The sequence below is a fragment of the Lepidochelys kempii genome, chromosome 9 (assembly GCF_965140285.1).
Source record: "Lepidochelys kempii isolate rLepKem1 chromosome 9, rLepKem1.hap1, whole genome shotgun sequence".
In the NCBI taxonomy this organism is placed as follows: Eukaryota; Metazoa; Chordata; order Testudines; family Cheloniidae; genus Lepidochelys; species Lepidochelys kempii.
The window spans coordinates 52,802,399-52,815,802 of NC_136388.1; the positions used below are offsets into that span (position 1 = coordinate 52,802,399).

Here is a 13,404-nt window from a genome sequence, read left to right on the forward strand (position 1 = left end):
AATGAATTCCAATTCAGCAGTTTCTCGCTGGAGTCTGGATTTGAAGTTTTTTTGTTTTAAGATAGCGACCTTCATGTCTGTGATTGCGTGACCAGAGAGATTGAAGTGTTCTCCGACTGGTTTATGAATGTTATAATTCTTGACATCTGATTTGTGTCCATTTATTCTTTTACGTAGAGACTGTCCAGTTTGACCAATGTACATGGCAGAGGGGCATTGCTGGCACATGATGGCATAGATCACATTGGTGGATGTGCAGGTGAACGAGCCTCTGATAGTGTGGCTGATGTTATTAGGCCCTGTGATGGTGTCCCCTGAATAGATATGTGGGCACAATTGGCAACGGGCTTTGTTGCAAGGATAAGTTCCTGGGTTAGTGGTTCTGTTGTGTGGTATGTGGTTGTTGGTGAGTATTTGCTTCAGGTTGCGGGGCTGTCTGTAGGCAAGGACTGGCCTGTCTCCCAAGACTTGTGAGAGTGTTGGGTCATCCTTTAGGATAGGTTGTAGATCCTTAATAATGCGTTGGAGGGGTTTTAGTTGGGGGCTGAAGGTGACGGCTAGTGGCGTTCTGTTATTTTCTTTGTTAGGCCTGTCCTGTAGTAGGTAACTTCTGGGAACTCTTCTGGCTCTATCAATCTGTTTCTTTACTTCTGCAGGTGGGTATTGTAGTTGTAAGAAAGCTTGACAGAGATCTTGTAGGTGTTTGTCTCTGTCTGAGGGGTTGGAGCAAATGCGGTTGTATCGCAGAGCTTGGCTGTAGACGATGGATCGTGTGGTGTGGTCAGGGTGAAAGCTGGAGGCATGCAGGTAGGAATAGCGGTCAGTAGGTTTACGGTATAGGGTGGTGTTTATGTGGCCATTGTTTATTAGCACTGTAGTGTCCAGGAAGTGGATCTCTTGTGTGGACTGGACCAGGCTGAGGTTGGTGGTGGGATGGAAATTGTTGAAATCATGGTGGAATTCCTCAAGGGCTTCTTTTCCATGGGTCCAGATGATGAAGATGTCATCAATATAGCGCAAGTAGAGTAGGGGCTTTAGGGGACGAGAGCTGAGGAAGCGTTGTTCTAAATCAGCCATAAAAATGTTGGCATACTGTGGGGCCATGCGGGGACCCATAGCAGTGCCGCTGATCTGAAGGTATACATTGTCCCCAAATGTGAAATAGTTAAATATCTTAAAACAAAAAAACTTCAAATCCAGACTCCAGCGAGAAACTGCTGAATTGGAATTCATTTGCAAATTGGATACTATTAATTTAGGCTTAAATAGAGACTGGGAGTGGCTAAGTCATTATGCAAGGTAGCCTGTTTCCTCTTGTTTTTTCCTACCCCCCCCCCCCCAGATGTTCTGGTTTAACTTGGATTTAAACCTGGAGAATGGTCAGTTTAGATGAGCTATTACCAGCAGGAGAGTGAGTTTGTGTGTGTATGGGGGTGGGGGGGATGTGAGAAAACCTTGATCTATGCAGGAAATAGCCCGACTTGATTATGTAAAGAGTTGTCACTTTGGATGGGCTAGCACCAGCAGGAGAGTGAATTTGTGTGGGGGGGTGGAGGGTGAGAAAACCTGGATTTGTGCTGGAAATGGCCCACCTGTTGATCACTTTAGATAAGCTATTACCAGCAGGACAGTGGGGTGGGAGGAGGTATTGTTTCATGATTTCTGTGTGTATATAAAGTCTGCTGCAGTTTCCACGGTAAACATCTGATGAAGTGAGCTGTAGCTCACGAAAGCTCATGCTTCCATTTGTTGTCTCTCAGCCTGCTTTCCTTCCACCTCCTCCCTCTCCTACTTTTCATTTGTTCTTTCCATCTAAGTCTCTTCCCAGTTTGCTTCCTCACATCCCTCCTTTGAGCGTATCTTCTGCTTTACATCCAGACTCCTGACTCGTGCTATCAAAGAGGTCACTGATTTTGGTGGCCCATTGATTTGGCACCTAACTCCCTTTGGCTCCTTTCAAAATCCCAGCCTCAGAGCACTGGTGGCCAACAATTCCTTCCTCTCCCTCGGTCCCCCCAGTCATAAGCATGCCTTGCTAAGGGCCTGCCCCAAAACATCTGTCTGGGCCAGCAGGGAGAGAGGGGAGCTTTGCCCAACTCATTCTGCAAAGGTCCTAGTCCTGGGCCCTTAAAGGAACAATGGTCTAGGATGGCCCTATACCGTCCCTTGCCCGCAACACCATGTTCCTCTCTCCCGTGGACTTCTTCAGCTGCTTCCCTGGACACATGGAATGGGGTAATCACCTCGTCCAGCCTTAGACCCCGATTATCACCCTACTGTGCACAGGGTCAGCTCAAGGATTGTGGGGAGGAACACTACAGTGATTCTTGAGCCACACCACACCTTGAGTGAATCCTTACACAGGGGTGTCTGTGTCAGGGCTGCAGGGCCCCCTCAGCCCCCCGCTGTGGAAGAGAAGCCTGACTACTGCTCCTGTCACCCTGAGCCATTTGATTGCACCGCTCTGCCTTTCCAAGATTCTCTTCTCAAAGAAAAACTTAACACACGCATGGGGTTTTTGCTTAATGAAATCTGAGATTCTCCTCAACAGGGATAAGTCCCTGGAGTCACCTCCTGCTCCACAGTGGGATGGGAGAGGGAAGGAGTAGCTGCCCCAATCCCCACGCTGCCCTGCACTCAGGGGAGTCAGGACTGACCCAGCCAAGTTGGAGGCATTGCTAAGCCAGTCACTGCTGGGATCTGTATGAGGAGCGGTGGTTTGGTTTTCCAGTCTGGGCACAGACTTTGCCAATGAGAGAGTCCTGATGATCCCAATTGTCCCTTTGGACCTTAAAATCTATCAAGTGAGCAGAGAACCCATGTCAGTGAGGATTTCCAGATGATCATGTTTGGGGTGAGCAGAGAGGGAATGGTGTCTCCGCCCCACTCCATTGGTCTGACCAGTTTTCCCTTGAAGCTTTACACTACAGCTCAAATCACTATTTTGATATTTATTTTAATTGCTTAGTTAATTGTTCCCATTATTAATTATTATTATTATTTGTATCTTTAGGAGCCCCACTCAAGGATCCGGGTCCCACGGTGCTAGGCGCTGCACAGAAGCATTTCTAAAGCTGACATCGGAACAATTTGCCTGTTGTCATGTTTTTGTCACGTAATAGACTGTACGCTGGGAATGTGAATGAGCCCATTGCTCCTTTATGATGCCAGTGAGCCACTCTGAATTAGCAATGAATTCCAAGTATCTGAGCTAAAGAGTTTATCAGATGTTGCCTGTTAATTATGGAGTGATTGTGAAAAAACAGTTGATGGAAGAATGAGCTCATGATTCTGGTGTCTGAGATTCAAGAAGGATGTCAGATGAGCTCCTCGCTCCTAGCAGGGCCAGTTTGGGCAGAAGCGCCACGTTCCCAAGGCTGATGATGAAAACTGCAATGAAGCCATCTGTACATCTCCCACTTCATAAATCCCTTTACGGCTCAGTCTCATACACTTTAACGGCCCCATAAATTTTTTTACAAGAGCAGCTGATACTCCTGCCAGGATTACAAAGGGATTTACAGGATCATAACCAAGACTGAGTTACTGATCAAAAAATTTTGTCTCCCTTGCTCTTTCACCCCAGACAGGATGCGGGGCCTCAGTGCAGATTGTGGGGAGGAGCAGCAGCCTGTGGATCCAATGCCACAGGGTCGTTTGCCAGGATGGGAGGGGTGCCAAGGAGGGCAAGGCTGCTGGAGGCCTAACTCTGTCTGGAGCACCAAAGCCTGCTCTGAAGCTGAATATCAGGGATACTTATCACAACACACCCATGCACCCCTCGGCCACAACCCTACATCTCAGGAAACCCTCACTCATTCCTTGGCCTTTTCGCACTTGGACTATTGCAACCCCCCCTGCAATCACCTTCTCTCACAGACAAAGAACTGAGACCACACCCCCTCCATGCTTGTTTCCCATTTATTACAGGGTCCGGTTCAGAACAGCCACATGGCCTTTAAACCATCACTTGTCCCAGCCTTGCAAATACACCTTCTCTCTCTTGATTCCTCTCCCCAATCCCCCCACTCTGCAGGCACTATGGCCCAGCTCCGCAAAGGCAGGTAGGCTCTTCACTTACATTGCTCTCAATGGACCTTTGCGGATCTGGGCTGAACTTCCCCTCTGCCCTTTCACAGAGTCTCGTTGGTGCTGGTGGTGGCGTGCCAGCCTTCTCCTCTGCAGCGTCTGACGTTGCAACAACTATCCTCCAGAGCACCGGTGCATTCACTCTTCCTCCGTATTTATTATTACCAATGAGACAGACACTGTTCTGACATATAGAGCGTTATAGCTGTGCATGGAGGTAACAGGACAAGCCTGTGCAGCTTGGAGTCTACAGTTTCAAGGTCTGATCCTGCTTTGAAATAAATGAGTCTGCCCGCCATTGACACAATGGGAGCAGGACTGGCCCTAAATTAGACACCAAATGCTGACAAGGGACCAGGACAGGCTGTGGTAGGGAAGGCTGGTGGAGAAACATCATCTCTCCCCAGCAAGGGGAAGTGCTGTTCCTTGGGAAGCTTGGTAGGAGGCTGGCGGGAAACAAGAATTCCGATATCTGAAAAATGTGGAGGTTTTGGAATTTGTTTTAGGTCTCACATGAAGTGAAAACCAAAATGCTTTGGAATTTTTCACAAAAAATGAGACAAGATGAGCCAGTTTCCTGATCCAGAGCAGGGACGGGAACCTGGTTTGCCCAAATCCCAGGTGAGTGCTCAAACCACTGAGCTCTTGGCTATTCTGGGGTGAGTCATGCTCTCTGATTTTGACCAGAAATTCCACTCTGAAACTAAGTAACCTTCCTGACAAAAGTTTCATCGAAACTGATACCTTCTTGCAAAAAGTTGCAGTTCGGGTGAAAAAAGGTTTTGTCGAGTAATTCCCGATCAGCTCTATTCAGGAGCCTTCCTTGCAGTGAGCAGACCATTTAAGTTTACTAGTTTTCTGGTTAATTGCAGGAGGGGACTATTAGAGAATATTTACATTTGTTCAGTTTTATGCAAAGTATCCCTGAGAGATTTGAGGGAAGAAGTGTGCTTTAAAGAGGGATGTGGAGATGGTGGATGATTGGCACACAAGAGTGCGTATGGTAGATCCAAGCATAAGGGAGAGCATGAAAGAAAGCGTGAAGATCAGAGTATTCATTTCTCTCTCCATCTGCTCACGTTTAGCTCTGCTGCTGTATTATTCAACTGTGGAAAGGATCCTGAGAGATAGTGAGTATGAAAGATGCTACCCACATGCCATTGCACTATATTGTAGTTCCCTAAGATGTCAGGAGGTTTTTAAATTACAGAGCAGCCAAATTACAGAGCATGATGGATGGCATAAGGTAGGTGGGGCAAGGCTGGCCAATTTACACTGAAAGGGATAAAGGAAATTTATCCTATCATAGCACCCACCACTGGTTTTAAAGAAGACAGTTTCCACTATATGGGTAAAAATCTCTCTGCATTACCTCGCTCTGGGGAGGAACACAGAGTGGGTGCTCCAGAATATAGCTGATAGGGTGAACAAACATGGGATGGGGCAGAAGGGGAGCAAGGAGGCCAGAGGATTCATGAAGGACAGCGAAAGACAAGCATCTTTTTTTAGTGAATATACTGTGTCCCAGCAGACATGGGAGCAGAGATTTCCAAAGCCACCTAAGGAATCTGAATGCCCATATTAATGGAATGAGGGCATCCAAATCTCTTGGAGGGCTTTGATCATCTCAGTCTGCAGGACCTTAGTCAGCCATCACTATGAGGAATAAGACTGGGAGTTTCGAAAGGCCTGTGTGCTGGGAGTTTAATCACTGGCATGGATGGGAGCAGAGGTAGGCCAACACAGAGGTCTGTTGATAATCCCACTGTAAATACTTCCCTTTCCCTCTTGCTATTGCCCTGATACTTGTCTCAGCTTATCCGGTTATTAACGACCTTATTCAAGCAAAATGAGTTAGTATTTTGATAGCAAAGCCAAACTCTTTCTGTAACCATTAGTAGTTTCATGTTCTACCTGTATGTGAATTCCTTCCTGTTTGTAACCTAGACATCTGTGGGATTGCAAGGGGCATACCTTGGAGCAGATTTGGCTGATTGAATTGCTACAGTTCTAACCTTTCATATTCAGGTCATCTCCAAGTGCTTTGCAGAGCAGGGAAATAGACCAAGCGTGGGAAATTACAGCCCAAAAGGTGATTTTTTCAGAAAATGTTGATCATGTCCAAATCAAAGCTTATTAATTAAACTGTTTTACAACTTTATGCATCATCCACTACTAAGGGAACTCTATTACTGATTGGGTGTGTGATGACAGATATAAAATCCATTTCACTGATACTTATAACAGCAATTTACAGAAATACTTCTCCGATTACACAGACATTCATGCCTAGATACAGCAGAGAAACATATGGTCCATATACTATTTACAGGAACACGTATTCACCACTTTACAACAGTAACGAGCCAACAGAACAACTGGCGGGAATCTGTGTCTGTGAATGAAGATGCAATAGAGAATCTGGCCCTACTTGAGAAACTTGCCCCAGTACAGGGTCATACAGAAAAAATAGCTACCTTGTTCTGCCTGCCATTACCTCTCCCGGACCAAGATGGCCAGGACGTAGGGAGCTGCTGATCCCCCACCTCTGCCTGATTAACGGGAGGTGAAAGAAAACCACAAACCCTTCCACTCTCACTGCACTTCCTGCAGGAACACGGAGGAAGAAGGAACTATGTAGAGCCCTTCCCAGGAGCCAGGAGGAATGCTGGCAAGATCAAGAAGCAAAAGAGATGGATTGAGCCCACTATTATTTCCTTGGAGATTCATAGACTTTAAGGTCAGAAGAGACCATCATGATCATGTAGTCTGATCACAGGTCACAGAACCTTGCCCACCCACTCCTGCAATAGACCCCTAACCTCTGGCTAAGTTACTGAAGTCCTCTAATCATGGTTTAAAGACTTCAAATTACAGAGAATTCACCATTTAATCTAGTTTAAACCTGCAAGTGACCCATGCCCCATGCTTCAGAGGACGGTGAAAACTCCCCAGGGTCTCTGCTAATCTGACCTGGGGGAAAATTCCTTCCTGACACCAAATATGGCAATCAGTGAGACCCTCAGCATGTGGGCGAGACCCACCAGCCAGACACCAGGGAAAGAATTCTCTGTACTAACTCAGAGCCCTCCCCTTCGAGTGTCCATCACTGGCCATTGGGAATTTTTGCTACTGGCAGTCACTGATGGGACACATGCCACTATGGGCAGTGTCATCATACCATCCTCTCCATAAATTTATCAAGCTCAGTCTCAGAATAATTTCTCAGAATGAATGAGAAACTAGTTTCTCCTCCTTCTTCTTCCATGAAGGACAGGCTTGTGATTAAGGTACTGGACTGGGACTGAGGAGATCTGGGTTCTATTCCAAGCTCTCTCACAAACTCCCTGTGTGAGCTTGGGGATTTAAATCACATGCTCATTCTGAGTTTCAATTCCCCATCTGTGAAATGGGGCCAACATCACTTCCTGCCCTCCTGGGTGTATTTGGGGGACATACTCACTAACCTTTCTGAGGTGCTCAGTTATTATGATGATGGTGAATACATGATATACCAGCTCCCCTAATCCATACTTCCCCTGATTTCTGGGTGCTGCACCAGATTGCTGAAGCAAAAAGAAAACGGCAAGCTACATCATTTTCAGCATGGAATATTCAGTGCTGGTGTGGAAGAGAAGCCAGGGGCCCTTGCTTTGGATAGGAGGGCCATGTCTCTTTGATAACCAGAACCAGGGATTCCCACACATATGCATTCAACTACATATACAAATTATACACATTCTGCCTGTTGCAATGATGCAGGCATGCATGTACACAAACATGCATCAAAGGACAAATCTCCCTTTTGGAGTAATCCACAAAGGCCTGTTGTGCACAGAAGATGTTTCGTCGCATCTATCAGGTGTAGAGCTGAGCAAAATTTTTTGGATGAAACATTTTTTCACCCCAAAATGCAGATTTGGTTTGGCTGAAACTTTTTGCAAATTCATCAAATTGTTTTGGTTGAACACCTCCCCTGCCCTCACACACACACACACACAAAAAATAATCAGAAAAGCTGAAAAAGTTTAATTTGACATTTTTTAACTGAAACGTTTCAATTTTTTGAATCAAAATCACTTTTCAGTTCAACTGTACTTCAGTTTTAAAATGGTACAAAAAACTCAGGCATGAAATGAAGCACTTCATTCACCTGGAGACTAAATATTTTCAACCTTTTTGGTTCACCGAAACGTTACAACATTTTTCATTGTGGATCGATCTGAAATGAAGTTTCTAAAAATTATTTTTCAGTTTAGCCACTGAAAATCAGATGATGGCACAGCTCTAGTCAAGTATCCCTTTCCCCAGGATCCCACATCATATCCTGCCCCTGCTACTCCCCACCCACTACCCACCCAAAGTAGCTCTAACATGAACAGCTGGGCCAGGTGAGGGGATACTCTAATTGCTGTTCAGTTAAGTGAGTGCATTATTTGTTCCAGCTGATGCACTTGTTAGTGCATTAGCTGCTCTCCACAAATTTCCCACCTGTTTTCCTTTAGTATGTGCAATAATAGCATTAGCGTTAGTTGTCTCTCTAACCTTGGCAGTCTCCCTGGCGATCCAAGAGCCTATTTTCCACTCTTCACAGCAGAGCTTTCAGGTGCAGACCTCACAGCTCATGGCTTTTATTTGTAATCATTCTGGTGCATCAAGAATTACCTCCTTCAAGGAGGTCGGCAATATTTGCAAACAGGGAGGAAAAACACCAATTGGCAATGTGACCCCAAGATCACAAATTGCAGGTGGAGCTGCAGAAAGGTTCCTGCAACAAACCCTTTTCTATCTTTCCTAAGGACTGGTTCAAGAGGGTGTATTCTAGTATCCTTTTGAAATCCTAGTTTGGGCAGGGCCGTCCTACCTCTTCCAAAGACATCTGTTCTCTTGCTGCAATATTTTTGCCTCACTTCATGTGAGCTGTTTCCAGCGATGGAGACAAGGGCTCAGCAGTGGGACCAAGTCAGAGGACAGGCTGCAAAGAACATTAATGACTTTGTGGACAAGGCACTAGCTGGTAGGCTTTCAACAAACCCTTTCTTCCAAGTAGAGATATAGAATCATAGAATATTAGGGTTGGAAGAGACTTCAGGAGGTCATCTAGTCCAATCCCCTGCTCAAAGCAGGACCAACCCCAACTATGCAGAAGAAGAGACGAAAATGGGGACAAGGAAATGACAGAGGGAAGAGAGAACCCTTGTATTTAATAGGAATCCAGTGGTATTTAGAGAACTGTAAAAAACATTTGCTTAAAGATTTGCTGGTCCCAAAGATTACAAAATCATCAAGATTGCAAGGGTTTTCAGTGGGGAGCTAAGAAGATCAAAATCCATCTAGAATATTTTTTAGTTTTAACTGGACTTTCTCTGCCCTGACTGACTGGCTCCTTGCTCCAACCCTCCCACTTCCTCCTCACAGTCTCTCAGCTCAATTTAGCATCATTCCACACCTACCCGCTCATAGTCTGCTTCGTCCCCTCTTCTCACCTGCTCCACATCCTCAATCCCTTCGTCTCACCTGTCTTTCCATTCAGCTAAGCTCCACCCTCCAAAAAAAATCATGGAATTAACTAGAACTCTACTAATCTGTGTTTGTACAGTGCCTAGAACAATGGACCCCAGATCTTAGTCAGCTCTCAGGCACCACCATAATCACCATGATTAACAATAAAAGCCATGACATTGTAACCTAACTTCCTAAACAGGGATACAGTTTAACTCAACTGCAAGGATCTGTACACTTGGACTCCAAACTAGCACAAGAATTCATCAGTCAAAATACATAAAAACTTTTTCAAGAGAGTGATACAAATCTCAGGCAAATTCTTACTCATAGGAGCAGCCAATGGCTCAGTAGTTTTATCCACGTGAATAAGGACTGTATGCATAACAAGCTGCAAATCCCAGGTAAAACCATCCTCTATCTTCCCTGATTCCACGGTATTCCACCACCTCCTCTCCCAGGCACCTCTGTTTTGGCTCTGGGTGTTGCTCTGGTATATTATGTAGGCATATGATACATGACAACATTTAACCATGCAGTGTTGTTGTAGCCGGATTGTTCCCACAATATTAGAGAGACAATGTGGGTGAGGGTATATCTTTTATTGCATCAGCTCCTGTCCAATAAAAGACATTCCCTCACCCATCTCATCTCCCTAACATTTAAACATGGCAAGGACAGGGAGTTTTGGTTGAGGTAGGAAAAACAGAAGCAGGAGTCCGCAGCTCCTTCCTCTGTAGCTATCAGTTGCAGTCACCTGCATTTGAGATGACAGAATCAGAAGGGCAGCATTCACACCCATTTTGCAGGGGGCTGCATGATTACACAGTGCAAGGTGACAGAGAAATAGGTTCTATCATTTTGAAAACTCTTGGTCCAATATTTCAAAACTTGGCTTGATGTTTAGGCCTCAGTGTGATCAAGAATCCCTGATGGGTTTGGGGTTTACAGCTTCAGCAGTTTTTGGAATCTGTGGCAGTCAACTATTCGGGTGCCACCTTCCCCAACCAGCGCACTGTTTAGCATGACTCATCAGCCCTCAGCAGTACTCTGGCTGGAACTAAGTCTGAAAACAAGGTGTCTGTTCACTATCTAGTAACTCAGAGGCATAACAATATACCTGTACATTTCTAGATTGTAGCTCTTATTTTCTGGTTTTGCATGCTTTTCTTTAATTTCTTTCTGTTGGTATCTATGGTTTTTGAACTCTGTTTTCTTTATTAAAAAAAAAACCCTAGGAAATTCCATACAAAAATGACTAAAAGAACTTTAGGGTTACAGAGTGAATTACTCAGAGTCAGAAAATGCAACATGCAACCTTAACTCTGCCCCTGTGCATCTGCATTCCTGTAGTCCAATTACATGCCTCATGCTATTTCTCAAATAACACAATCTATTCATTACAATTATAATTAATCCCATTTGTTCTACACCTGGGGTCCTTTTTAAAGAAACTGAATGCATCTGGGAGGTTTCTGTGGTAGACTGTAATTTGGATTTCAGCTGGTCCCAATTTTGTATCTCAGTTCCTACTCCGCTGCTTTCCTGCCATGCCCTGCTTTACGTGGGTACTGAGGCTGTCTGTAATCTGCAAAGCCCTAAAGAGAAGTGTGTGTTTGTGTTAGAGACATTCCTTGAAGCACTTGGGAACTGCAGAATTCAACTCTTTGCAGCTGGTTCCATGCGTGGCTAGAGCATGTGAAGTCTGTGGAAATGTGGGTGGCAGATACTGGCTGGGGCTGTTGCTTTATAGCCTACATTGGAAAAGATAGTAAATGAGTAAAGGCCTATTTGCTATTTTATCAAGAGCAGATCTCGTGCACTGGAAGAGTATCTGAGTACAAGCTATACTTTCTGCACACAACCAATGCTTAGATTTTATTCAGACTTGTGGATCTACAGACCTCCAAGGGAGGTTTAAAAAAGCTAACCCCCTCTGGAAAAATAAGAACTCCCTCTTGACTTTCAGGTTCTTGTATTTGTTTACCAACCAGATCAGGGGCATCGAGTCAAGAAGCCTTTCCAGTTATTTGCAACATAGCCTCCTGTTGCCCAGTGTGAGCTAGAAGCACCGGCCTCTTATAGAGCATAAGAGTGGTGAAGCCAACAGAAGAGATGCCACCCCATGGTCTGCATGAAAGATGCTAAAAAGCTTTTTAGATTCCAGCAAATATTTTTTGTTCAGGCCCTAGCTTAACTCCAGCAAACTTTTTAAATATCCATGTAAGGAGAAAGCCAGGAGGAGCCCCAGTTAGATGAGGCTGTGTGATTTAGTTGGTGTTGGTCCTGCTTTGAGCAGGGGGTTGGACTAGATGACCTCCTGAGGTCCCTTCCAACACTGATTTTAGTATGAGGCTGACTCCCCTGCCCTGAATTCAGCTACTTCCCTCCCTTCAGACTGCTCTCATCACAACCAGTCGCATAGCTGAGCCTTACAGCCTTCGTTCATGACCCCTGCACCCTCTGCCTGGCTCATGGCCCCTCCCTCTCCAGGCTCTTTCTTCCTAGGGCTTTCAAGCTCTCCATGCTTTTGCTTTTCAGCGTTGCTTGGGGAGGCACCTGCTCTGTCACTGCCCCCACATCCCGCCTGTCTTATTCTTGCCCTAGATGCTCTCCTGTCAAACCATGGGTTAAGCCATCCGTCTGCTCTCTTGACTTTGACATTCATTTCCTGACCAGCCTTGCACCTTTGCTGTCTCTCTGGTACCTCCTTATGGATGCCTGACAGACTGCTCCAGCTCAACGTGTCTAAACTTCAGGTTATCAGATCTCTCAGCCCCCCAACATGCCCCCTCTTATCTATCCATGTGAAACTCCACCGTCCCCTACAGCACCCTGACTCAAAACACAGACGCCAGTTTCTGTATTGCAAATCTGTTCAAAAACCATGAGTCAGGCCCCCTCAAAATCCAAAGTTTGTCTTAAAATCATAAGACTAAAACAGTGACAACGGTTGGGTTCTTTTTATTGGTCTCCTGGTCTCTGAGCCTCTAAGATGCACTCAAGTCACATTTTCAAGATTTTCTTGCAGAAATGAGGGCTACAAACCTACTTTTTTTAAAAGGAAAGCTGAGAATCTCACCTAATCACCTGCCTCCAGCATCTGGAGCTTTAAAAGAACTCAAATATCGGGAGAGACATGATAAAAATTGCAAGAGTCAGCCCCACTGCATATTTTATTCTCCTCCTCCCATCATGCTGAGACTCTGACCAAGTCCTGTCATTTCTCGCACTATACCATCTCTAAGATCTGCCCTTTCCCCTCAAGCCCTGCTACAATAAATCCTGATCCATGCGTTGCTCAATTTGGGTCTTGTCAGTTTGCGTCTTGCAACCTCCTCCACCTTGGATTGTCTGTTATTAGTTTCAGTCTAGCAAAAACTAGATTGGTGATCTTTTTTTTTTTTTGGTGAATAATTTATTTGCTGAAAAATGCAGGTTTGAACTGACCGCAAGCAAAATGTTTGGGGTTTTCTGTTTTTTTGAGAAAAACTGAAAAAATTGTTGTTTCAGGTAGACCTGAAATAAAATTTCTTTTCAGACTTTTCAGTTCAGCCACCAAACCGAAAAGCCAATTATTTGTCGAGCACTAGCTCTCCTGCTAAAATCAGCATCCTTTCCCAGTGCGCTGATCACATCTGCTCTCCTTAGACCCCTTCGCTAGCTCCATCTCCCTTCACTAGCCTCCTCTCTCCCTCAACTTCCGACTCCTTTTCCTCACCTTCAGAGGCATGCAATGTGTCTACCCCACTCATTCCACCCTATAGTCGCTGTCTTCTTCTCTCCTTCTTTAATACTGCACCTTACTGTACA

The 13,404-nt window shown here is 45.2% G+C and overlaps 1 protein-coding gene across 10 annotated transcripts in view; it reads right to left on the bottom strand.

Annotated features, from left to right (window-relative positions):
* EPHB1 (EPH receptor B1) overlaps positions 1-13,404 on the bottom strand; it is a 342,330-nt gene that overhangs the window by 53,733 nt on the left and 275,193 nt on the right. The gene's annotated exons all lie outside the window — the stretch shown is intronic.